The sequence below is a fragment of the Schistocerca gregaria genome, chromosome 6, assembly GCF_023897955.1.
Source record: "Schistocerca gregaria isolate iqSchGreg1 chromosome 6, iqSchGreg1.2, whole genome shotgun sequence".
Lineage (NCBI taxonomy): Eukaryota > Metazoa > Arthropoda > Insecta > Orthoptera > Acrididae > Schistocerca > Schistocerca gregaria.
The window spans coordinates 379,638,439-379,663,982 of NC_064925.1; the positions used below are offsets into that span (position 1 = coordinate 379,638,439).

Genomic DNA, 25,544 nt, shown 5'->3' on the forward strand with positions numbered 1-25,544 from the left:
CTTAAGTATCTGACTGTTAACACTGTAAAATTTCAGGATGATCAAATGAATATGTTAGGGAAAATATACAATTTTGGCACTGAGGAATAAAATTAGAAAGCTAAAAAGCTGGTCAGAACATGCAACTGTCTTTCCCAACTAAAAGTTAAAAGTCTCATCTTTATCAGAACAATATTTTGGTTAAAATCAGCGTTTTTACGAAACCTAAAGCTGCTAAATAATAGACCCAGAAAGCTAAAAATTGATATGAACCTCAGTTTCATGTAAAAACTTTTAATATGTGACACAAATAAGCTATTCGATGGGTTTTCAAATATGCAATAAAACCGCCTTTATTCATGGTAGATTAAGTATAATTTGTATCCGCAATAATTACAGCAATCGATTATAATCATGAAATAATACAACTATACCAAGTTTCAAGGCGGTATTGTAAATAACGCTGGCTACAAGGAACCTTAAAGAGGCACTTCCGTTTGGCGGTCCGCTTCGCCCCTATATAAATACCGCCAGACAGCCCGTGGTAGGACACACTCCTACCGGGATATCAAACTGTCCACGTCAGTCTAACACCCGCGTGCGTTGTGCCTCGGATGACGTCACAGATGGGCAGACTTGAATGCGTTTTCGGTAAAAGGAGGGAGTGAACTCGTGAGGATTGTACACCGTAGTGGATCGCTTAGATTTCAGGGAAGTAACTGCTCGTGTGCCGCCTGTAATGTTGACAAAACCGCATGGCAAGGCGAGCAATCGAATTTTCGTGGTTGAAGCCTGGGCGACAGGTCATTTTACTTGGTGTGTTCCGTAAAGGTCGCCTCTCGACTCTTAATAGTGCTGTTTCCGATAGGGAAATTAGTTACAATACTAATAAGACATATTTTGTGCGTGTGAACTTTTACAGAATAAATCAATCAGTTGAAACTCGAAAGTTTTATTTACAGTCATAGTTTCAGATCCCGCTGAGTATAGTAAACAGGAACAGTTTCAGTGAGCACAAAAAGTAATGCGGACTTGCAGACTGGAAATTATGGTCAATATGTGCCCCATCGCTTTCTGGCTGATCGCAAAAGCAGTTTTCAGGCTCTTGTAGACTGCGAAGGTAGGTGAAAAACTCGCACAGACAATTTAAGTCTTTTCATAACGAAGTAAGGATAACCTGATTAATACCCGTCGTCTCACAAGCCGCCACAGCTCGCCCGTTTAAAGGGGTGAGTCGGGGCACTCTGGGACAGATTTTGTTTCAAAGGAGTTAGCGTTTAGGAGTTCTGTAGTTGTGCTCCTACGTGATCAACGACACTACTTTTGCGGTACTAAGCATTCGAAGGTACATTCCTGCGCGCGGGCTGCTTAGGCACTTTCTTGCTTTTTCTCAGCGAGGCGAGGCGAGGCGAGCCCTGTGGACTCGCTCGGTCAAAAGAGGTCTAGCAGCAGAGCGTCGAGCGACTAGATGGCTGGAGGCCATTAACTCATGACAATAAATTTCATTTTCTGCCATGCAAATTTGACTGCGGTGTTTTCGTGCGGCAATTTCGCTTCTGACTTTGACGTACGGCCCTGTTTTGTTGTTATGGTAATTATCAACGGTAATTGCTAATAGGCAGTTGGAGGTGGTGTATAGAACCGCTACCAGTAAACAATTCCAGTGCAGTGTTCACACCTCGGAATCATTCCTGGAAGGAAATAGATAGTCACAGGGTTGTTAGTAACTGACTTGAGCTGTGAAGTTGGTCCCTGTCTCGTGGATGTTACATCTCTATTTGTTAGTGTAGCAGTGCAGATGATCCGTATCCGTTTGTGACTCAATCAGGGCAGAAGTACAGAGTGCTTAGAATTAAACTTTCGCTACTTGAATCAGTCTCCCGCGCTGCAGGAGTTTCGGTGTTAGTAGTGTTGCGATCTGCCGCTAGGCGCCAGTACTGGTACGGCAATGTCGGGTTGAAGCAGGAACATCAGTGTGCACTACTGTTGCAGCAGACATGGGTCTGAACAAGATGGGCAGGGCTTTGCTCGTAATGCTGTGTCACCAAGACAACACCAATAGCGCTGAAACTTCCTGGCAGATTAAAACTGTGTGCCCGACCGAGGCTCGAACTCGGGACCTTTGCCTTTCGCGGGCAAGTGCTCTACCATCTGAGCTACCGAAGCACGACTCACGCCCGTGAGTCGTGCTGGTAGAGCACTTGCCCGCGAAAGACAAAGGTCCCGTGTTCGAGCCTCGATCCGGCACACAGTTTTAATGTGCCAGGAAGTTTCATATCAGCGCACAATCCGCTGCAGAATGAAAATCTCATTCTGGAACCAATAGCGCTGTCCCTCTTCGCGAATATCAACGCATTAAATTAATAGGGAGAGGTCCTCTTTCCGCAATGGCTTTGTATAACATGCGCCACAAACTGTTAAGTTACTGTTGCTATAGTTGAGAATGCTGGACGATATTTTGTTATCTTTAAGCAGTGCATGAGCTGTCTCAACAGTTGAACATCGTATGGTCCACAGTTCGAAAAGGGCAGCAAATAACGATAGAACTATCTCTAGTGCGGTTCCAGGCTGTCAAGGATGCAGGTGGTCGTGACGTTGAGCAACGTTCGTAACCTGGAACGTAGACATGGTACGCAATAAATAAATGTTACCTTTTCATTTACAAATCAGAATGTGTTTCTTTCAACGGATTGCTCGATATTTCTCTTCCGTGTGTTCTTATAAATATTTCTACAAAGTTTCATAGTCGTATGATCATGCGTTTTTTATGGTGTGTGTGTGTGGGGGGGGGGGGGGGGGGGGGTGGCTTCTGAAGTAGCGAAAGCTGCTTAATTATAACCTCCCTGTGCAATGCTGCGGTAATTCAGCACAAAAAGCATGGAGTGTTGTTGATTCAGACCGCATCCCCGAGTTTGATTTTGCGCGGCGGCATCGAAGCTCTGAGGCACGGACTGAACGTTTCGATGCGGCGCGGTGGTTACACAGGCACAGAAGCCGGCGTTTCAAAACCCCCGTGTGATCATCCAGGTTTACGTTTCACGTGTTTTCCCCAAACCACCCGGGACAAATGATGGGAAGGTTCCACTGAACAGAAAACGGCCGACTTCGATTTCCAGGCACCCCCTATCAGGGTACGTGTTAAGCCTAATCTTCCTTACCAGCGATAAGTCCACACTGTGACTGACCGCACGTTACAGTTTCATCAACGTCACCTACGAGTCGGCAGGGACAGAATGGCAGACTGTATCCACTACGATCTAGAGAAGACATCACTGCCGATAGTCGCAGACTGCGAGAACGTGTGGTGGAGTGCACGCATTCCACCTCTCGCCTTCGGACAGACCAGCTCAGCAGGTGGTGAAGCGTGGTGGTGACCTTGTCACACAGGTTAGGGTCGTCACCCTGGCGGACACCTTGTGGCCGACACACCCACGACGCGGTTTGTCTGCCTGGTATTTATGGAACAGTCCAGCAAGACGTGGGCGGCGCACAAGACGTTTGTCGCTCGAGATACGACAACGCCTCGCGAAGCGCGCTGCTGGTGCCGGGGTATCGCAAGACGACAGGCAATTTTTATACGTTCACTTATTTACTTAAGGCAGTATCTTAGAACCCTGAAATGAACCAAAGATCTGGTCTTATTTAAGAAACGATCCCGACATTCCTCTCGAGCGCTTGGAGAAACACATACATCATTAGCACGATGGTCGTTTCAGGATTGGAATCACAGTTTTTCGATTATCTTAAAGAGCCAGCAACATTATGTACATTTCACACAAACGAGCAAAGCCCATTTATCTCAATCTACATAGTTACTCTGCGAATCATAATTAAGTGCCTGGCATATGGACCACCGAACCACCGTCACACTAATTCTCTATTATTCCACTCTCGAACACCGCGCGGAGGAAAAAGAACAGCTACAATGATCAGCCAGAATATTATGATCGTCTAAAGCCGTTATGTCCACCTTTGGAACGGATAACAGGGGCGATGCGTTGTGGAAGCAATGAGGCATTCGTAGGTCGCTGGATGGAGTTGGCACCACATCTGCACGCAAATAACGTAATTCCTGCAAATTCTGGGGTAGAGGTCGAAGAGCTCTGACTCCACGTTCGATCACGGCCCAGATGTGTACGATCGGGTTCTCATCTGGCGAGTTGGAGGGCCAGCATATCAATTGGAACTCGCCATTGCGTACCTCTAACCTAGCATTGTGACATCGCGCATCATCTTGTTGAAAAATGCCACTGCCGTCGTGAAACTTGGTCGTCATGAAGGGGTGTACGTGGTCAGCAACCAGTGTACGATACTTCTTGGCCATCTGGAGCCTTGCACGAGCTCCACTGGTCCCATGGATGACCACGTGAATACTACTCAGAGCATAATGAAGCCGCCAACAGCTTGGTACAGGTGTCACGGAGCTGTTCCCTTGGAGGACCACGGATTCGAGTCGTACCATGGGCATGATGAAAAAGGTATCGGGATTCATCAGACGATGCAACACTCTGCCACTGCGCCGACGTCCAATGCCGATGGTCACGTGCCCATTTCAGTCGTAGTTGCCAATGTCATTGGCACGTGCATGGACCGTCGGCTGCGGAGGCCCATCGTTAGGAGTGTTCGGTGCACTGTGTGTTCACACACATATGTAATCTGCCCAGAATTAAAGTCTAATGTTAGTTCTGCCACAGGTCGCCGCCTGCCCTGTTTTACCAGTCTTCCCAGCCTACGACATCCGACAACTGTAAAGAGGGGTGGCCGTCCAACCCCTCGACGTCTGGACATGCTTTCATCTTGATCTCGACACTTGTTGAAGACATTCACCACAGCACTCCTCGAACACCCAACAAGTCGTGCAGTTTCAGAAATGCTTGTGCCGAGCCTCCGCGCCATCACAATCTGCCCCCGGTCAAACTCAGATGCATCGCGCACCTTTCCCAATCTACACACGGACAGCACGCCCACTAATACAACATGCACCGTCTGGGTGTCTGATTAGCTATCATTCTTCGCTGGGTGACGCTGCTATCACATGAACGGGTTTATATCGTTAGTGTGTCGGCATTCGACTGACTTTATTTATAAAACTGACGGTTAAGTTAAGTAGCATCAGACTTCCCAGAGCTTTACGCCGCTCGACGGAAGTACAATCCGCCGAGATAGCAGACACTCTATCACTTGTTCATAGTTGTCCTGCGACGTCAGTTTCACAGACATCACACGCCGCCAATCACTTTTTTTGTGTCTGTCGGCAAAATATGATTACTTTAAAAATAAATTAAAAAGGAAAATTCCAAGATGTATACGAAACAAATTGAACGTCATTGCGGTTCTGCCAATAAGAAATATACATCGTCAGTGAATAAGGATGTGCGGTGCTTTGTTTCGATTGTCGATTACGCTTCTTCGGTGGAATACTAGGAAAATGCAATTAGTCTACAAAGCACATGATTTACAAACCAATCGTGCGACCTGTCCTAGAATATTCTACAAGTCTGTGACACCCATACCAAATAGAGCGCCGGCCGCCGTGTCGAGCGTTTCTAGGCGCTTCAATCCGGAACCATGCGGCTGCAACGGTCGCAGGTTCGAATCCTTCCTCGGGCATGGATGTGTGTGATGTCCTTAGGTTAGTTAGGTTTAAGTATTTCTAAGTCTAGGGGACTGATGACCTCAGATGTTAAGTCCCATAGTGCTTAGAGCCATTTGAACCTAACACAGCTAACACGGGATACTGAATGGACACAGATGAGGGCAGCACGAATGATCACAGGTTTGTTTGACCCGCGCCAGAGAGACACAGATCTTGCAAGAACTGGACTGGCAGACTCTTGAAGATGGACTTAAACTATACCGCGAAAGGATAATCAAAAAGTTTCAAGAACCAATATCCTGTGCATCGCTCCCGTAGGAATCGCAACGACAAGGTTACACTAATTACAACGATTCAGGGGAAATGTGATAAACCAATAGTGACTCACATAATTATTCGGAGAGTCGTGACGTATTATATTTATCTTTGTATGAGTGATTTCAGTGATAATAACGCACTGGTATAACGTAAATACAAGTTCCTGTAACAAATGTAAAAACTAAATGACCATCGTACTCCGAAGAAAACTGCAAATACAAACATACGAATTAACAGACACAATCAAAAACAAAACCAATATGGCACAAAATTATTTGGACACCTTTTAGTTACGGTCCAAAAGTTTAGTATCTGGTAGACATTCCTTTTCGTTTTAATTACTTCTCTGAGACGACTTCGAATGTTTTCCACTAATTAACAAGAGTACTCGCGAGACATTTCTCTTATACTCTTGTTGCAGTCTGTTTTTCAGCAGTTCTCCATTTATGTGATCCGTGTTTTCCTTATTTCTTTATCAAGTAAGTTCCGATACTCGATCACATTCAAATAGGGTGATTCACGGGGCAGCTTAGGCACCTTTGGATAGTTGAAACAATAACCAGTTCCACACATTCCAAGCCTTATGTTGTGGGTTGTTATCTTGATAAAACTTAAAATGTTCCCCAATTACCACGTCTTCGGCGATCTTTTGCAAATTATCCCTCGGTACTCGGAGGTGCTAAAATTGGTACATTTTACCCATAATGAAAACCAATTCACCAACTCCGTTCACTAACATGCACTCTCACACCATTACATGTCCGCCGCCATACTTCACAACTGCTTTGGGATTTTTCTCTTGGAGCTCAGTATTAGGTCGCCGCCAAACCGTTATCTTTCCATCGCATTGAAACAATACGTTAAATTTACTGTTGTCCCCAAATATAACGTAATTCCACCACATATTCTCATCTGTCACATGCTCTTTGGCAAACGGCTCTCTCTTTCTCTCTTGCAATACAGCTGTGAAAGTTATCTTTTCTGAGCACCCTACGTATTGTTCCGGGATGCACTTCATTTCCCGTGTCTTTCGTAATCTCAATAGTGAGTTTTGGAGCAATTAACTTGGGATCCCTTTTCGTTTTTCTGATGTAGTAACACTCTTCTCGCAGAAAAGCCGTTCTTGAACGTCCCATATGAGGTAGATTATCATATCTTCCTTCCATAAACCTTTGCTTATTTCGGAAACTGCACACTTCTTCATTTGTAACACTTCAGCAATTTTACGACAAGTTTTGCCTTTAGCTAAGTGCAAAACTACTACCTGCCGCTGTACGAATGTGCTCTGTCTTCCTCTGCGGCGTATCGTTACTTCAGCTGCAAACAACACACTACCTCGCTGAATGTTTACGTTTATACTGTCAGTGACTTCTCTAGACACCGCTCTGCAGGATAACTCAGTGCATCTGAATAACTTCGTTGACGCACGTTAATGGCGTTCGGAGGTTCAATGGTCACCGGTTGCTCCTTTTTCCTAAGCGTTAACATTTCACCATGGTGTTTACTCTGTCGAACAGGGACATTAGCAACACCTGTTTGCGTGTACACTATTTTCTTTGAACCATATGGCCAGTGTATTTCAAAGGCTAGTTATTAATGAATGTCCGAATAGCAGGGTGTATACGTGGACAAGGAAAAAAAAAAAACCTGATTTTTCGGATTTCCCGGTTAAAACACACTTTCTCCAGGGTGAAAACACAGTTTTTCCATATTAAGTGAGATCATATTTTTCCTCTAAACTGTAAAATTTATCAATCCTTTGAATGTTTATGGTTTTGTACATAGGCGTAGAATGTCCCGGCACTTAAGAAAACGAAACTCGGGGGAAAGAAACACGTTTTGGAAAGTTCTTTGATGTGCTGCATATTTTCGTATTATGGAAGTATAAATTCGAATTCCACCAAACACCGCATGTTACTTTCAGAAGCATTGAAATCGAGTTTGCGACGTGCTTTTGTAAACCAATCACAGCTCATGTCACGTGATCTCGCCAGCCGATGACAGCGGATATTCAGAGCATAGGACACGTGATGTAGTGAGCCAATAGCAAGATCACTGTTAAGTAGCACAAACACACAAACAGGAAAAGTTAATAGTTTAAATTAATGTATGTAGTGCTGCTACAAGAAAAGCAAAGCTTTCACGTATAATGGTGATCTTCTTTACACGTGTTACTCTTTGACATATACCATACAAATGTGCCAGTAACAGTTTAAATAACGTAAATAGCTGATTTTTTAGGCTCAAAACTCTTCTAAATGGCTTGTCATCAAAGAGGTGATTTTTTAATGAGAGTCAAAGGCTCCGTGATTTAAGAAATTCATCGTACATTCTTGCACATAGTTCAACTTCCGTAAAAGAAAATTTACTTTGAAAGTAACGCTTTTCAAACCACCATTCGCAATATTTTCCCGCCACCTGTAAGAGAGATAGCTTCGTTTTAGCAGTTGCCACAGAGCGCCAGTTAACAGGCGTCACGGCGCTTGCGCAGCTACGATGACGTAGGACGCCCGTATGTTCGTACATGTAAAACATTATAAGATCTTACACTATGTCATAAAAGAAACAAGATCAGAGGATACGCCAAGACTTCAAAAACCAACAGGCATGCGTTTCAAAATCTTATGAATAATCGGCAGACCAGCATACACTAGATACTAGGCGCTTTGTGAAACAAGGTTTCCCCCCCCCCCCCCTCAAGAATATGAATTTGGCGAACCAATCCCGGGAACAGGTACCCCGGTTTGCCCCACGTGAATCTGGCAGCTTGCGCGTGCCAATAAAATTTTTCTGGGTGGCATCTTGCTGCTCGCTGCTACTGCTTATACAGCTAACAGCCACATTTCTGTATCCAGAACGGGGAGAAGGTTCTACACATGCGCGACTCAACTGCGCAAGCATATGAGCCCACTCGTAACTGCTCAAACCAATCTGATGTAAACGGTTGTGACGACACGCTCATCGGAGGCAATTTGTTGTTATGAAGCATTGCATAGTCTTCCCAAAGCCTTTGAAACGTTGTGCTCCTCGCACACGCTTGTATGAGCACTGTGTTTCTTGTTGTATATGGCGCATTAAGTTTTATTTTCGCTTTTTTGTCTCTCGTTCATGTTTTATTGCTGCAGTATTATTCTGCAGTAGCGGGATACAGTAACATCCTTTGTTAGAGTGTTGTTTCTAACCAGTCGAAACTACAAACAATAAACTGAAAAGTACTCCCGGAATTCTAAAAAAATACCCGCGTTTTTCCCGGTTTACTGCCGGATGAAAAAAATCTCCAAGTTTCTCCCGGTTGTCCCGGGTCGTAAACACCCTGGAATAGCCATGTGAGTCACATTTCCTTAGGACAGGGGTCTGAACCTGTGTCGCGTTGCGCCAGTGTCTCACGCCACACCAAACCACGACCCTGGTCTTGCTCGGCTAGTGCGTGCTTTGTCGGCGTGAGGCTCCATAGTTCCCGATCTGTCCGACTGGGCCAGCAGCGGCTCCAGCCGAGCACGACCGCCTGACACTTGCAGCGGCTGCTGGTCGCGGTGACGTCACGGCCAGCATGTGGTGACGCCACTGTCAGTGACTCAGTGACTGCAGCGCCCAGTGGTTACTGCCGGCCGCGTCCTCGCGCGGCGGCCTTCCAGCGCGAGGCCCGCTGGAGGCTGCTCCAGCTACACCAACTCCGCCACTGTCACCTGCTCAACACACCGCCCAATTCCCTTTAATGGTAGTACACTGACTTCGCAACCAACAAAACATTTTTACTTGTCTCTTGTCTACTTCCTACGTACTCGATTATTTGTTGGAGATACTACAATATGTCTTCCCCTACAGCTTTTACGCTCTACAGCTCCCTCTAACAGAGGGTTATTCTCTAAAGTCTTTATCCCGTCTCCTCTCCTTGTCACTGCTTTCCACAAAAACATGTCTGCTGTTACGTCCCACAACTAGGGTTGGTGGGTTATAGCTGAAACAACTGGTTTTCAGTTGTATCGTTTTTTTTTTTCAACATCATCTAACTAGACTGTTAAAACCGCTCAAATAATCGGTTTCTGAAATAACCGACTTTCGGATTTTTATTTGTTATTTCCTGTAGTAAACGTAGAAATCGAACAAAGACTGAAAATTTTTGACTACCTCAGTTTCAAGAAACATAGAATCAAAATATTAAATTTAACTGGTAAAGAAACTTATTCTGTTCACCGTTCGCTGCTTCCCCCAAAAAGTGATAAATGGTTGAATACTATAAAAAAACACTAGCATTCTCCCGATCTGATCATGTAGTTGTAGAAAAGTTGTGAAATGTTTTCAAAGAGATAGCATCGACAGCAATTGAGAGATATATATCACATAAATTAGTAAGTGGTGGTACTGATCCCCCATGGTACACAAAACGGGTCAGATCGTTGTTGCAGGAGCAACGAAAAAATCTCAGTAGCCGTCTTAGATTGTTTGCAGATAATGCTGTCATTTAGCGCTTGTAAAGTCATCAGATGATCAGAACGATTTGCAAAATGATTTAGCTAAGATATCTGTATGGTGCGAAAAGTAGCAAAATCCCCAAGATAAGAAAAGTTTTACAGAAGTTCGAAATATGGCGCGTACTTCAAAGCGAGATGGTTTTAATAATTTCCATAACGAAATTCTGTCTCGAAATCTGGCAGAAAACTCAAAGAGATTCTAGTCATACATAAAGCACACCAGTGGCAAGACGCAATCAATACCTTCACTGCGCGATAACAACGTTGAAGTCACTGATCACAGTACCACTAAAGCAGAGTTATTAACCACGGTTTTCCGAAACTCCTTCACCAAAGACGAAGTAAATATTCCTTAATTCCAATCAATAACAACTGCCAAGATGAGAAACATAGAAGTAGATATCCTCGGTGTGACGAAGTACCTTAAGTCACTTAATAAAGGCAAGGCCTCCGGTCCAGATTGTATACCAGTGAAGTATGCTGATAAAATAGCTCCATATTTAGCAGTTATATACAACCACTAGCTCACAGAAAGATCCGTACCTAAAGACTGGAATATTTTTCAAGTCACACTTATACCCAAAAAGCGAATTAGGATTAATCCGCTGAATTACAAGCCCATATCACTAACTTCGATTTGCAGTAGGATTGTGGAACATATACTGTATTCGAACATTATGAAGTAACTCCAAGAAAACGATTTATTGACACATAGTCATCAAGGTTTCAGAAAATTTTGTTCTTGTGAAACACAACTAGCTCTTTATACTCATGAAGTAATAAGTGCTATTGACAGGGGATGTCAAATTGATTCCATATTTTTAGATTTCCAGAAGTCTTTCGACACCGTTCCTTACAAGCATCTTGTAACCAAACTGCGTGCCTACGGAGTATCGCCTCGGCTGTGCGACTGGATTCGTGTTTTCCTATCAGAAAGGTCACAGTTCATAGTAATACACGGAAAGCCATCGAGTAAAACGAAAGTAATACCCGGCGTTCCCCAAGAAAGTGTTATAGGCCCTCTGTTGTTCCTGATCTATATTAACGACACAGGAGACAATTTTAGTAGCCGTCTTAGAATGTTTGAAGATGATGCTGTCATTTACCTCTTGTAAAGTCATCAGATGATCAAAACGACTTGCAAAATGATTTAAATAAGATATCTATATGGTGCGAAAAGTAGCAATTGACCCAGAATAAGGAAAAGTGTGAAGTTATTCACATGAGTAATAAAAGAAATCAGCTAAATTTCGATTACGCAATAAGTCACACAAATCTGAAGGCTGTAAATTCAACTAAATACTTAAGGATTACAATTACAAATAGCCTAAATTGGAACGATCCCATAGGTAATATTGTGGGTAGGGCAAACCAAAGCCTGCGATTCATTGGCAGAACACTTAGAAAGTGCAACACGTCTACTAAAGAGACTGCTTACAGCATGCTTGCCCGCCCTATTCTGGAGTATTGCTATGCGGTGTGGGATCCGCATCAGAGGGTACTGACGGATGACATCGAAAACGAACAAAGAAGGGCAGCTCGTTTTGTACTATCGCGAAATAGGGGAGATACTGTCACAGACATGATACGTGAATTGGCGTGGCAATCATTAAAGCAAAGGCGTTTTTCGTTGCGGCAGTATCTTCTCATCAAATTTCAATCACCAGATGTCTCCTCCGATTGCGAAAACATTCTGTTGGCACCCACCTACATAGGTAGAAATGATCATCACGATAAAATAAGAGAAATCAGGGCTCGCACAGAAACATTTAAGTGCTCGTTTTTCCCGCGTGCCGTTCGAGAGTGGAACGGTAGAGGAGAGATAGCTTGAAGGTCGGTCATTGAAACCTCTGCCAGGCACTTTATTGTGAATAGCAGAGTACTTGCGTAGATGTCGATGTATTCTTATTCATTCCAATTTTATTCAACTCCAGTCAGTATTCAAGGGTGAAAACTGAGATCGAATCATTCTATCTGTCATGTTAAATTGTCCGTTTTCAACGACTACAGGCAGATAAGGCATATTATGTAGACACAGGCAGCTGATCAGATGCTTTCTATTTTTATTGTGTACTATGAGTGAAGTGTTAAGTTTCAGATTTTCTCCTTACATTATGTCACAAGTTTGCCATGGCTTCTCACTTTTTTGGACTTTTAAAGCAAATGGAGCATTTTTCTTGACTGATACAGCACTTCGTGAAATCCTTCGAGACCAAGAATGGCGCCATTCTGTAATACAACTGATGTCCGAACACGACAGTGAGAAACTGCCTTGCAGACCAGATGAGGCCAGTCTTGCACACTGCATGTACACGCGTACCATCTATCAGGCCACACCACGTGGTAAGAGGTACATTATTGTCTCAGCAGTGCTATGCCGAATCTTACGCTATGTATTAGTAGCTCGTTTGTGTCAGCATGGTTATTAAAATAGCGCTGATTGTTTTCCCAATTCGCGTAATAACGCAATATTTCAAAGCAATGCAAATTTTATGAATAAAAATTAATAGTTCTTTAAAAAATATTTATATAGAAACGAAAAATTGCATCACTGCTATGGTTAATTGACATTTCGGATTTTTACCCGGTTGTTAGCAAAAAATAAAAACACCCGTTATAATCGAGACAAGACAAATATAAAAAAATACGGGTTATTCAGAACTTAAATACCGGTATCTGTTTTAACCGCCGGCCGCGGAGGCCGAGCGGTTCTAGGCACTTCAGTCCGGAACCGCACGACTGCTACGGGCCTTGGGCATCGATGTGTGTGATGTCCTTAGGTTAGTTAGGTTTAAGTAGTTCTAAGTTCTAGGGGACTGATGACCTCAAATGTTAAGTCTCATAATGCTGAGAGCCATTTCAAGCCATTTTGTTTTAACCGGTCGGTTGTCCCCTCTCCTACCTTCGACCTGTCAGATACCTTCAGATGAATGATTTTCAAGCGGTGACGTGATTAACCATGGAGAGTGTTAATTTGTCAACAGAAGCAAACAATTTGTTAGTGGAATTGTTGGTGTTTCGACTGTTTACTTTTTCCATTTCCATAACATGGGCGGAGAGCCATGGTCAGGACCAAGACTGCTGTCGACCGTGAATGACACAGCCAAAAGTCGTGTAGACTTTAGAATGTGCAGTTGCAGCCTGTCCTAGCGTCCACTAACAGTTTCAAATAGTTTCTCCAACGAGAATTCCTCTCGTTTTTTGCTCTTGTTTCCGATTGATCTGAGCTTCACTAAACATTTTACGGATGTAATGCTGTCTCTAATCTTCTTTACAAAGAGTCATATCAATGTTTCAGAAGAAATACTTCATGAATCTTCTTTTCGTAGAGTTCATTCACAAAAATTGTTAAAAAATTTGATTACTTACTTCACATAGCCGGTAAAAGTATACTGGAAATATAATAATGGAAACCCGGGAAGTGTGCCGTCATTGTTGATGTATCGACAGTATAACATCGATATTATATATACAATATATTGATAGGTACTGGCAGAAGTAAAGCTGTGAGGACGGGGCGTGAGTCGTGCTTGGGTTGCTCAGTTGGTAGAGCACTTGCCCGCGAAAGGCGAAGGTCCCGAGTTCTAGTCTCGGCCCGGAACACAGTTTTAATCTGCCAGGAAGTTTCATATCAGCGCACACTCCACTGTAGAGTGAAAATCTCATTCTGGTGAACGCAATGAATGGGCCGAATAAAAATAACGTCAATAATATTCATAGGTTGCTGTAACTGCAACCTTATCTTTAATCGAAATTCTCATATCTCTGGAAATTCTCACTACCGATACACGACCGAAATTTTGGGAACACAACTCTGGAGTGTGGTCCTTCGAAAGGAAAATAAAAGGGTTTGAAGTGAAAACACAAATAAATCGTTAAGTTCCAGCGGCAGGGCGATGTGATAAATGATGGAGGAGCCGGGCGAAAGTTTTATTAAATGCCAGAGAGAGAGAGAGAGAGAGAGAGAGCGGCAGAGGCCGGTAGGAAATAAGTGTGTGGTCTGACATTGACAGCTGGAGTGGGCGGTGGGATTGGAGGGGGGGGGGGGGGCGGCTGTCTCTGGAGGGGGAGAGGGGTGGGGGTAGTGGCCGAGGGTGTGGAAACGCTTCTCGTGTAGCGAGGCAGACAGACAGACAGACAGAAGCTGAAGGTGTGGGGTCCATTTGCGGTCGCCAGCAGCAGACGTCACGTGCCCATCCTGCCCCGCGCTCCTCTACTTAACTCACCCTACTACTCTACTCGCGGTCCCATCAAAACATCCCGCTATCCACTAGCTTCTAGAGTACACCACCGCTCACAGTGGCCAGTCTCCAACCTCCCCATCGGTTCTGTGACCGCAAAGTCAGTGATCCGATAAAACCTCACTTCAATGCCGCCCGTAACCAATCGTCGGCGGCTGGAGAGTAGAAGAAGAGGTAAAGTGTTAAAAAAAATAACGATGTTTAAACATTAACTCGCAGCAGATACCTGATACGAAACATAACGAATACTGGACATCGATGTTAATGGTTTCAAGGCGCTAATCGGTGTGGTTATAAGCGAGTTTGTAGAATATGAAATAAATGCTCAGTGAAAGTAAATTCCTTTCTCTAAAGAAGTCCTCTCGAGACAACGACCCAAGGACATATATTAGAAAAATTAGTGACTGACAATAACAACACAGGCAGTGGTTGATTAGCGATATACGAGGGTAAGTCAATTATTATCCGCGAAGTAGTTATAAAATTTTGTTGTAATCAAATAGGAAACTTACAAGAGCATCATTTTTCGACATAGTCTCCTTGCGTTTCAACGCACTTGGTCCATGGTTGTACAAGCTTCCTAATGACCTCATCAAAGAAGGTCCTCGGTTGAGCTGCGAGCCAGGAATGCACCGCTTCTTTCACAGCTTCGTCCGCGGAACAACGAAGGCACCTTAATGCCTGAGTGGAAAAAAGTGACAGGCAGAAGGGGCAAGATCGCGATTGTATGGAGAATGACCAGGTAATTCAAATTTCAGTTTCTGGAGCGATTCAGCAGTATACGAACGGGCACTATAGTGCAACAACACCACACAACACCTTTTGACAGCAATCCTCGGCGTCTGCTTTGAATTGCAGGCTTTAGCCTGGCAGTAAGCATCTCACTGTAATGTACACTGTTTATTAACCATCAGTTTTCCTGCGGACGCTTGGGTCTTGAAGTTTTTCTTGCACGACGAATTTGGATGTTTCCATTCCACACTCTGCCGTTTACTCTCCGGCTTGTAATGAAGGATCCATGTTTCGTCACCAGTAATGACCCTAAGAAGTTGCCCCCTTCGTCCAAATGTTTTTTGCAGATGTCCAAGAGCGTTTGTTTATGCAACTGTGTGAGTTGTTTTGGAACCCATCTTGCACAAACTTTACGAAACCCAAGTCTGTTATGGATGATTTCGTAGTGACTAATTTGCAAACGATGTGCCACTTCGTCAATAGTTAATCGCCTGTCTAAGAGAATCATTTCACGTGAACGCTCAATTGTTTCATTTGTGGCGATAAACGGTCGTCCGGCTCTTTCAACGTGCGTAACAAAAAAAGGTTCAAATGGCTCTAAGCACTATGGGACTTAACACCTGAGGTCATCAGTCCCCTACACTTAGAACTACTTAAACCTAGTCAACCTAAGGACATCACACACATCCATGCCCGAGGCAGGATTCGAACCCGCGACCGTAGCAGTAGCGCGGTTCCCGACTGAAGCACCTAGAACCGCTCGCCACAGCGGCCGGCCTCGTGCGTAAAACTTGTGCGACCATTTCGGAATTTTTCAGTCCACTCGTAGACACTGTTCCTGTACTGTACTGTACTGTAGCGAAAGTATTCGGTGAATTTCGGTCCCTGATACGCCTTGCGGCCACAAAACACGGATCATTGAACGTTGCTTTTCTTTGGTGCAAATAGACAGCGGAGCAGCAACGATTAACAGCACGGTAGCGATAACGAAACTAACCTAGCAGCTTGAAAATTGCAAAGATATAACAACAAATAAACAAAGCAAGCGTCATGAACGTCAAACCACAGTACTACCAAAATAAACAAAAATATAACTAAATTGCAGACAATAATTGATTTACCCTCGTAGTAAAATAGATACCAAGAATTACGCATGCCCGTGTGCATGTCTACGTACTAGTTCATAATCTTTCCTCACACTTTAACAAAGTAATAATATAATCATGACATAAAATGCTTAATAAAATAAGAAAAAGCGCAAACAAGTGCTAAAAGTTATTCCCTGGAACATGTGGCTGTTTGACCACTAATAAAAACAGTGAAGAGCCACTCAGTGTGACAAGAAGCAAATATCTGGAAACAATTCTGCACATGGATACTAAAAGTGCTTTAACAATAACCCGAGGCTCAGTTATCGCACTCAAAGTGAACGTCAGTGACAGGCACGATAAGAGTGACCAAACTGTGTGTAGTCAACGCTCCCTCACGAGTGTTATTACCACATACACGGAAAGCGTCGTCTGTCGCATGAAGAGAAAATGGATCAAGAGTGCAGGTTGGTTGGTTGTTTTGGGGGAAGAGACGAAACAGTGAGGTCATCGGTCTCATCGGATTAGGGAAGGACGTGGAAGGAAGTCGGCGGTGCCCTTTCAAAGGAACCATCCCAGCATTTGCCTGGAGCGATTTAGGGAAATCACGGAAAACCTAAATCAGGATGGCCGGACGCGGGACTGAACCATCGTCCTCCCGAATGCGAGTCCAGTGTGGTAGTCAGTGCGCCACCTCGCTCGGTGGTAACAGCGCAGGGCCCCACACCTGAACATAATAATATAAATTTTAATCCATTTCTTCTGCTTCAATCACTATCGTAAACTTACAAATTCAGTTCTTAGTCTCAATCAGCAGTGAGGTGACAAATGTCATGGGGTTCGATCTTAGACGAGAATAAGCTCCGAACCGGTGTTTCATCAAGGAAACGCTACAGAGTGCCAAAAGCTGGGAAATATATTGAACTTGAAGCTACAGGTTTTTTTTCCATTGAGTAAGATAAAAGGAAAGAAAGTGCAGCTATATCTCGACAAACAATCCAGTTTTTAGGTCTTGAAAACTGCAAAGTCGTTAAATATGCCAGAGCCACAATTTCTTGGGAGTATCGGCAGATGGCACACGGTTCTGCGCAGAAGCAGTCTCTCCATCCGACGAATGACTTCACAGCCGCAGACACCGCCACAAGGCTTTGCAGGGAAACTCGTCAACTTCCACAGGCAACGTAATATGCTAATGTGGCGGCTGCACTCATGCCCCCGGCAACAGAGCGGCAGCATCGACGAGACACCCATCCTTTGAGACGTCTAGCATTACGACAGCGGGCGAAATGAATCTCATCAAGAACAACAAGAGAAGAAAGCGCGATGTAAACAGTTACTACAGAAGCAGGAAAGCTGTTACGCTTTGTTATTCTGAACGGAAATTTTTACCCAGGGGAAATTTTCATGAGTGGCTAGTAATTAGTTACCAGAAAAAAAGGACGAATGAGAAAAGAATTGATGACGGACTGGGTAGTATGGAGTCAAAGGCGTGGTGTGAACCGCAGAAGCGAGCTATGCTAGTTTTACATGCCTTTCATGTCATCTCAAACCTGTAGTAAAGAATTAATTTGCTGCACTTGTAAAGACATTGCTTTCCCCGAAAGTCGATCTTTTTTTTTTCCTTTGTGCATTTTCTTGTCATAGTACGTATGTATCGTTGATTTCAACTATTCTTTATTTGTTAATACGTCACGTTGTTTCTTCATTCTTTTTGCTACTGTTTTAAAGTTTACATTGTACGAATACGAATGCTCTGGTTTTATATGCTTTGTAAATCTTTGGTTAGGCTAGTAGAAGTACTGCGTCAGAAAGAGAGCGAACGACAATCGATAGAGAGCGTGCGAGTTTGTGTGGTATCGCGGTCGGTTCGCGGGCGGATAAACGTTGCGAAGTTCGACGTGAAAGACGGTGATCGCGGAGGAACAATTAATTACAGTTCATCCGCTGTGTTAGTAGGAGATTGTGAATTATTAAGTGAACAGTAAAACCTCAAACGTATATAGAGTGACGACTTTACATACGGTGTGAACTTGTGACAATTAGCCGTGAACCAGACACCATTGTCGTGTGGAGACACTAACTGTTAGAATTGCGTGAAAGTGGAACAAACGAAATTGTTAAGTAAAAGAACAGTGCTGTGATTTGATCAAGAAATATTTATTATATCATCCAAACTGTATTAAAGACGACGACGTAAATTGAACTGATGTTAAACGGACTGTTACAGTGATAAACACATGTGACTGTTTTTCTGTGGCAACAAGGTGATAGAACTGTGCGAAGTATTCGCATTAATTGGCTATATATCGTAAATACTAAAGACATTGCATAATTCCGACCTACCCGCACCGCGCGATTAATAAACTTTTAACAATAAAACGTCGCGTGCGTAACGACAACGCACACACTGGAACTATTATTATTGCGCCAGTGCTGCCAGCTGTTCGACTACAGCGGAGACGTGGACAACCGCCGTAACTGGAATATTAATGAAACAAGAGGAACCATCATTATCTTCACGCCACGAACCAGGATTAACTTCACGCATCGTCCGAGAAACAGGATTAACTTCACGCATCGTCCGCGCGGACCACCGCTAACGTCATCGCACTGCCTGCAGAAACAGTTAAGACATTAAAAGAAAATTATTACCCTCTCTCATTTCAAAATTAAAGACAATTGCAGTTAAATTATATATTTTAAAAATACTGTCAATATCAAGGTTCAATTTTGTTTAGTTCCAATAAATATTCTTTCCATTATTTCGACTTGTTGACAGTGTTGAAAACCCGCCCAGGCTGTGGCTAAGCCATGTCTCCGCAATATCCTTTCTTTCAGGAGTGCTAGTTCTGCAAGGTTCGCAGGAGAGCTTCTGTAAAGTTTGGAAGGTAGGAGACGAGGTACTGGCAGAAGTAAAGCTGTGAGTACCTGACGTGAGTCGAGCTTCGGTAGCTCAGTTGGTAGAGCACTTGCCCGCGAAAGGCAAAGGTCCTGGGTTCGAGTCTCGGTCGGGCACACATTTTTAATCTGCCAGGAAGTTTCATATCAGCGCACACTCCGCTGCAGAGTGAAAATTTCATTCTGGAATTTTTACATTATCAGCGAGTAATACGGCTAATTTTTCTCCACTGCGTATCTCCTTTTTTCCTGCCCCGAAATTAAGCATGCTGCTTATAATGGAGCCAACGTGGTATTTCTTGCAGTTTCTTTGGTCTAATCCAACATCATTTCGTTGGCCTACGTGTCCCGGCCACCTCCATCCACTTCATTTCCATCGCAGCCACAATCATTGCATTATCCACTGTTTTCTGTGCCCAGGCGATTTTTTTCTTAATTTTCTCCTTGTCAGCCTACACATCGTCTTTCTCTTTCTCGCCCGACAACCCCCAGTTGTTGGATGGTTTTCACCACGAATACCATTGACTGACGCACTTATTCGTAACTGTGGACACACACACTGTAAACTGTCCCCCTTAGACACATTGGAAGCCTGGTTTTGGATCTAATAACTCTAAGACTCTAAGCACTATGGGACTTAACATCTGAGGTCATCAGTCCCGTATAATTAGAACTATGAAAACCTAACTGTTCTAAGGACATCACAGGAATCGAACCTGCGACCGTAGCAGCCGCGCGGTTCCAGATTGAAGCGCCTACAACAGCTCGGATACAGCGGCCGGCGCCTGGTTTGGGAAACGGTATTTAGCACTTCGTGCTGTTGTTAACCTTTTGTTAAGTTTCTTTCCCTTTGCTTCCCCCGATCAGTGCCTGTAGATGAGAGAAAAGCTCATCCACTGGTTCTGTTACTTCATTTTTATCTCGTTATATTTTATTTTCGATGTGTTGGTTATGGATTATTTTACTCTTATTTTAATAGTTTTCAAACCCATTTTCAAACTTGCTCTATTAAGTCGAATTATATGGTACTAAAGTTTCATGCACCAGAGGGAGACGATAAGCTCCATTATCACGCATTCAATGGCTTGTATTAGGTTGATGCGTGAGTTCGTAGTGTTTTTCCCCAACAGATACACAAAACAGACACTTCAGTAGTCAACCATATCTTCTCCTTCATTATTTACAACAGTCTGCCAACGGAGGGGCAACTTTTGCATTGCGCGACTGCAGAAATCACGTGGTCTAGAGACGAAGAACTCGTCGAGCCAAATTCATCAGGAGAGGAAATTCCTTGAAGGCTGCTCAATACAGATGGGAAAAGATGAAATTCTGACGTTGCAACATAAGATGAACTTTGTCAGTTTAGCAGAACGAGGGCGGGCTTTATAGTGGAGTAGCATCACTTCACGCGGTCTTCCTGGTCACTATCAGTGAATTGCGTGGTCAAGACGTCTCAGCTGTATACAGCAAATGTCAGCAGTGATGGTTACACATCGGAAGCAATTCGTAGGACGCTGTGCCACCAGATGCATAACATTACCTTTAGTTGAAATGGCTCTGAGCACTATGGGACTTAACTTCTGAGGTCATCAGCCCCCTAGAACTTAGAACTACTTAAACCTAGCTAACCTAAGGACATCACGCACATCCATGCCCGAGGCAGGATTCGAACCTGCGACCTTACCTTTTGTGAATGTGCGCAGGTCTTTGTGCGCGGAGGTGTTGCTTCTATGGACGCAACCAGTCGTTTCTTTTCCTTATGTTACCATAAAGACACTGTTTCTCGTCACCAGTATCGATACAGGATCAGAATTATCGATGTTGTTCAGAGCCAATTGATGACGAACAAGCAGAGCTGCAGACGTGGCCCCCCGCTTATATTTGTGATCTTGGTTTAGAGCATTCGGTACCCACACACCCGATTTTTCTATCTTCCCCACTGCATGCAAATGTCGCACGATGGTCGAATTCATCGTATTTGCCAGTTCTCGAGTACACTGACATGGATCACAAAAATTGCCGGTCGATGTGGCCGAGCGGTTCTAGGCGCTTCAGTGTGGAACCGCGCGACCGCTACGGCCGCAGGTTCGAATCCTGCCTCGGGCATGGATGTGTGTGATGTCCTTGGATTAGTTAGGTTTATGTAGTTCTAAGTTCTAGGGGACTGATGACCCTTAGTACGCAGAGCCATTTGAACCATTTTTAATGCCAAATTCTTAGAGCGAAAAAACCATTTGCTTGCTGTGCTCTGTACGATGGCATTATCTCCAAACTGGGTGCCAATGTTTCTGACTGTCTCGGCTGCTGTCACACTTATACTGAACTCAAACGGAAGAATATGTCGGAAATGTTCCGATTTCTCCGCTTGGCACTCCATTTTCTAGCGTCGACAGCTGCAGTCACTGTCTCCAAATGAGAAAATGACAATATGTAAATTCAAACAGCAACAGTGAACTACGAATAAAAATGACAATCGATAAATAAACCTATAGCAACCGGAATACCAATACGCAAAACAAAAGCGCTACGAAGTTATGCCCGAACCTAATATTTGTACTAAATACGCTGCCCCCCCCCCCCCCCCCCCCCCCACCGATGAACTGTGATTTTCTGAGGTTGATGACCCGACCTCGACGTGACGTACGCGTCGTCGAGCATCCTGCCCTGTCTCGCCGGTCACACTGAATACTACATTCGGTGAGACAGACGGAACTTCCAAGTGCCAAGACCTGAGGCCTCAAGTCGCGCCGGCGGATAAACAGAAGCGCCGCGGCAGGACGTGTCAGGGGCTGCGGTATCGCAGCTTCCGCCGCCGGCGGCCTGGGGAGGGGGGAGCGACAGAACAGCTGACAGCCGTGTGTGCTGCCGAGCCTGCGCGGTACGCGCTCGCTGTCACACGCCGACCGAGATAAGCCGGCGGCCGCCACCGCGTGACGTAGCGCTTTCCAAGTGGTCGCCTTTCCAGAAGCGTGACGCACCAACCGCCACCGCCACCACCACGTCGCCTCCCCTGACGGGTTCCATCAGCGCCAGAAGTATTCGACGTGGACGTCACAAATTGAATTACAACTAATCAGATGGAACTATATGTTCAGAGACATATAAACTCTCAACTTTATCCGAGATAATGAACACAGTCCGAATCAACGAATTAAAATTAGTATCAAGGCCGGGATTTGAACCCTGTCTACTGAGCAGGAGACCCGTGTTCTAAGTCCGACCGTGGTACAATTTTTTATTCACTGCTTCGGCTTGTATCCGTTTATCATGGATAAAGTTGTGATTAATGTGTCTCTGGAACATATAATTTCATATGATTAATACATCACCAGTGCTTGAGGCACAGGCAGAATTATTCCCATTTCATTCAATGCTAAGATGCTATTCCCATGTTGGAGAGCCTCTGCAATACTGATAAGACTTAAGAGGGGGAACATTAAGATGGGCTGCGGCGTAAATTGAGTCCGTATTATGGAGAGAGACATACTAACTTATTCTGTGCATGTGCTGCTGTGCCAGAGTAGCGCAATGGGTAGCGCATCTGCCTATTGACCAGGAGACCTGGATTTGATTCCTTCTCATGGTAGACATTTTAATTCATTGCTTCGACATGCATTCGCTGTCACGAATCGTAACTGACAGAGCGACGTTCAAAAATGTTTCACTAGGTGTTACAAAAATTCTGCTTTCTTATCAGAGACTTCTGTGTAAAAATTATTCAAATGTGTGTGAATTCCTAAGGGATCAAACTGCTGAGGTCCTCGGTTCCTAGCCTCAAACACTATTTTAACTTATGCTAAGAACAATACATACACCCATGCCCGAGGGAGGACTCGAACCTCCGGCGGGAGGGGTCGCGCAATCCGTGACATGGCGCCTCAAACCTCGCGGCCGCAGTTCTCTGTAGATGCGTTTTTTGCAGGGGGGGCCATTACCAGAATAGAGGGAACTGAAGAAAGAGAAAACCTCCGGAAGGAAAGAGTGCTGTGGTATCAAAGGTTTGGAGCCACTCGCGACTTGAGCTTAATGCTCTGTTGGTGACAAGGGTATCAGAGACGGAGTACAAACTCGCACTCGGCTGGATTGCGGAGGGAAATCGTCCCGGCGTTCGCCACAATCAGTGAAGGGAAACCTAACGTGGGTGTGCGGGCAATAATCAACCGCAACTCATCCTGGCTGGTAGTCCAGCGTTTCATCCACTGCGTCACGTCTACAGGCGCGACATCGACCCAAAGAAGCACGCCAGGCTGCACACTATTGATCCCACGTAAAACTGCAGTAGCAGCGAGTTACAGTTTCATTACAAGTACTGGTACTGACCGGACGAAAGTAGAGCAATCTTCTAGGTAAGGAATTTGTCTGACAACATCTGCATATTTTTGTTGTCCGTTGCAATTGCGAAGAGAGACTCGCTCTTCACACAGCATACCATGATTCTTCCAGTCTGTAACGCGTATCTTAAGTTTAGAAAAGGGGAGATGCGGGAAAGAGGGGGGGGGGGGCAGATTTCACAGGTGGATGGGCTGGGGGAAAGAGGGAAGATTTTACAGAGGGTTCGCATCTGAAGTGACTTGGGACGCCTTGTGTTCGGGTACCCGATATGTTTTCGAATTCATCTTTTATGTAACATTGTATCTATATAAGATCAGTGAGAAAACAATTTAGATCTCAATGGTACCTTATTGAAATGACCGATTTTAGCCTAGCCTTAAGCCATCTACAGACAGCACCATCAGCTGAACTTGACGATGCGTAGAACAGTCAGTTGACCTCAGTCGCTAAAACTGGTGAGGTCAACTCCCTGTTCTACGCATCGTCAAGTTCAGTTGATGGTACTGTCTGATCGGCTGGTGGTACTGCCTCAAGAGGGCCTAAGCCCAGGCTAAAACCTGTCACTTTAATAAAGTACCATCGCGATCTAGGCTGTTTTCTCACTGATTTTCTGGATCTTTTATGTGCTGCCGGCACCAAGTACGTAACTATGAAGGCACTGTACCAAATCAACAGTACCCTATGCTCTCAATCTAAATGGCGCTGCAATGAGGTCTGGAATTTAACCACGGGCTCTGTTGCAGTTTCCTTTGTTAAAGGAAGTAGACAACTTTGCTTCAGTAAATCACGGCTGCGAGATAATGCCTTGAAAATTTTTGTACGTCGGCGATTCGAAACGACTACGCTGAGATAAACATCGGCAAACGAAACCGTTCACTTGCCTGTTTCTCCATGTTCGGAGAGCGCTGCTGCTCCTGAGTTGTGTACTGAACTCATGAATGACCACCCCAAGACTAGTTTGAAAATATATCTTTACCTGACCCAGCGCAATTTTCAGATTTGACTAGAAAATGACTTTAATATAAGAGCAGAAACTGGTCGCGCAGTAAAACAAACATGAAACTTCCTGGCAGATTACAACTGTGTGCCGGACCGAGACTCAAACTCGGGATCTTTGCCTTTCGCGGGCAAGTGCTCTACCATCTGAGCTACCCAAGCACGACTCACGCGCCCCACCCAAGCACGACTCACGCGCCGTCCTCATAGCTTTACTTCCGCCAGTACCTCGTCTCCTACTTTCCAAATTTCACAGAAGCTCTCCTGCGAACCTTGCAGAACTAGCACTCCTGGAAGAAAGGATATTACGGAGACATATCCGCAACTGGAGGGACTATTGATTAAGAAAATCGGCGAGGCTCGGAACTGTGTCACGAAAACTTGCGGCTTGGTGAAAGGAGGACAAAGAGTGATTCACGCAAGTGTCACGTAACACACTGGGGAAGTGCACTGTAAAGGGGACTGTACTACGAATGTTGTCAATCTCACGGCGGTTTATATTTCTCTATTGTTACAAATGTATCCACACGAGCTGTCATTCTGTTTCCTAGGCGCGTTTTCTCAATTCTTGGCTGATCAGTAGCTAGCACGTGGTTTGAAACCTGAGGAAAAGGCGAAAGTTTGGAAACGTCTTTAGCCGTTTACCAAAGTATTGTGCAGTATGCGAAGGTAACATTCACGATCGTCAGCAATGGTAACATTCCCGATCGTCAGAAATTAAGGAAGCAAAATGGTGTCTTCTAGCCGACAGTCGCTCACTCACAAGCCTGTGAGCAACGCCAAGGTTTTTGTTAAGCCTACGTGGCTGTGTAGTGGGTGCAGCTGCCGGCAGAAGGAAACGGAGCAAAGAATTCCCACCAGGACGCTATCCGCTGCCGCACTACTTTTAGTG

At 44.6% G+C, this 25,544-nt stretch overlaps 1 protein-coding gene across 9 annotated transcripts in view; it reads right to left on the bottom strand.

The window, feature by feature from the left end:
- Positions 1-25,544, bottom strand: part of LOC126279066 (focal adhesion kinase 1) — a 743,693-nt gene that overhangs the window by 376,548 nt on the left and 341,601 nt on the right. The window lies entirely within an intron of this gene.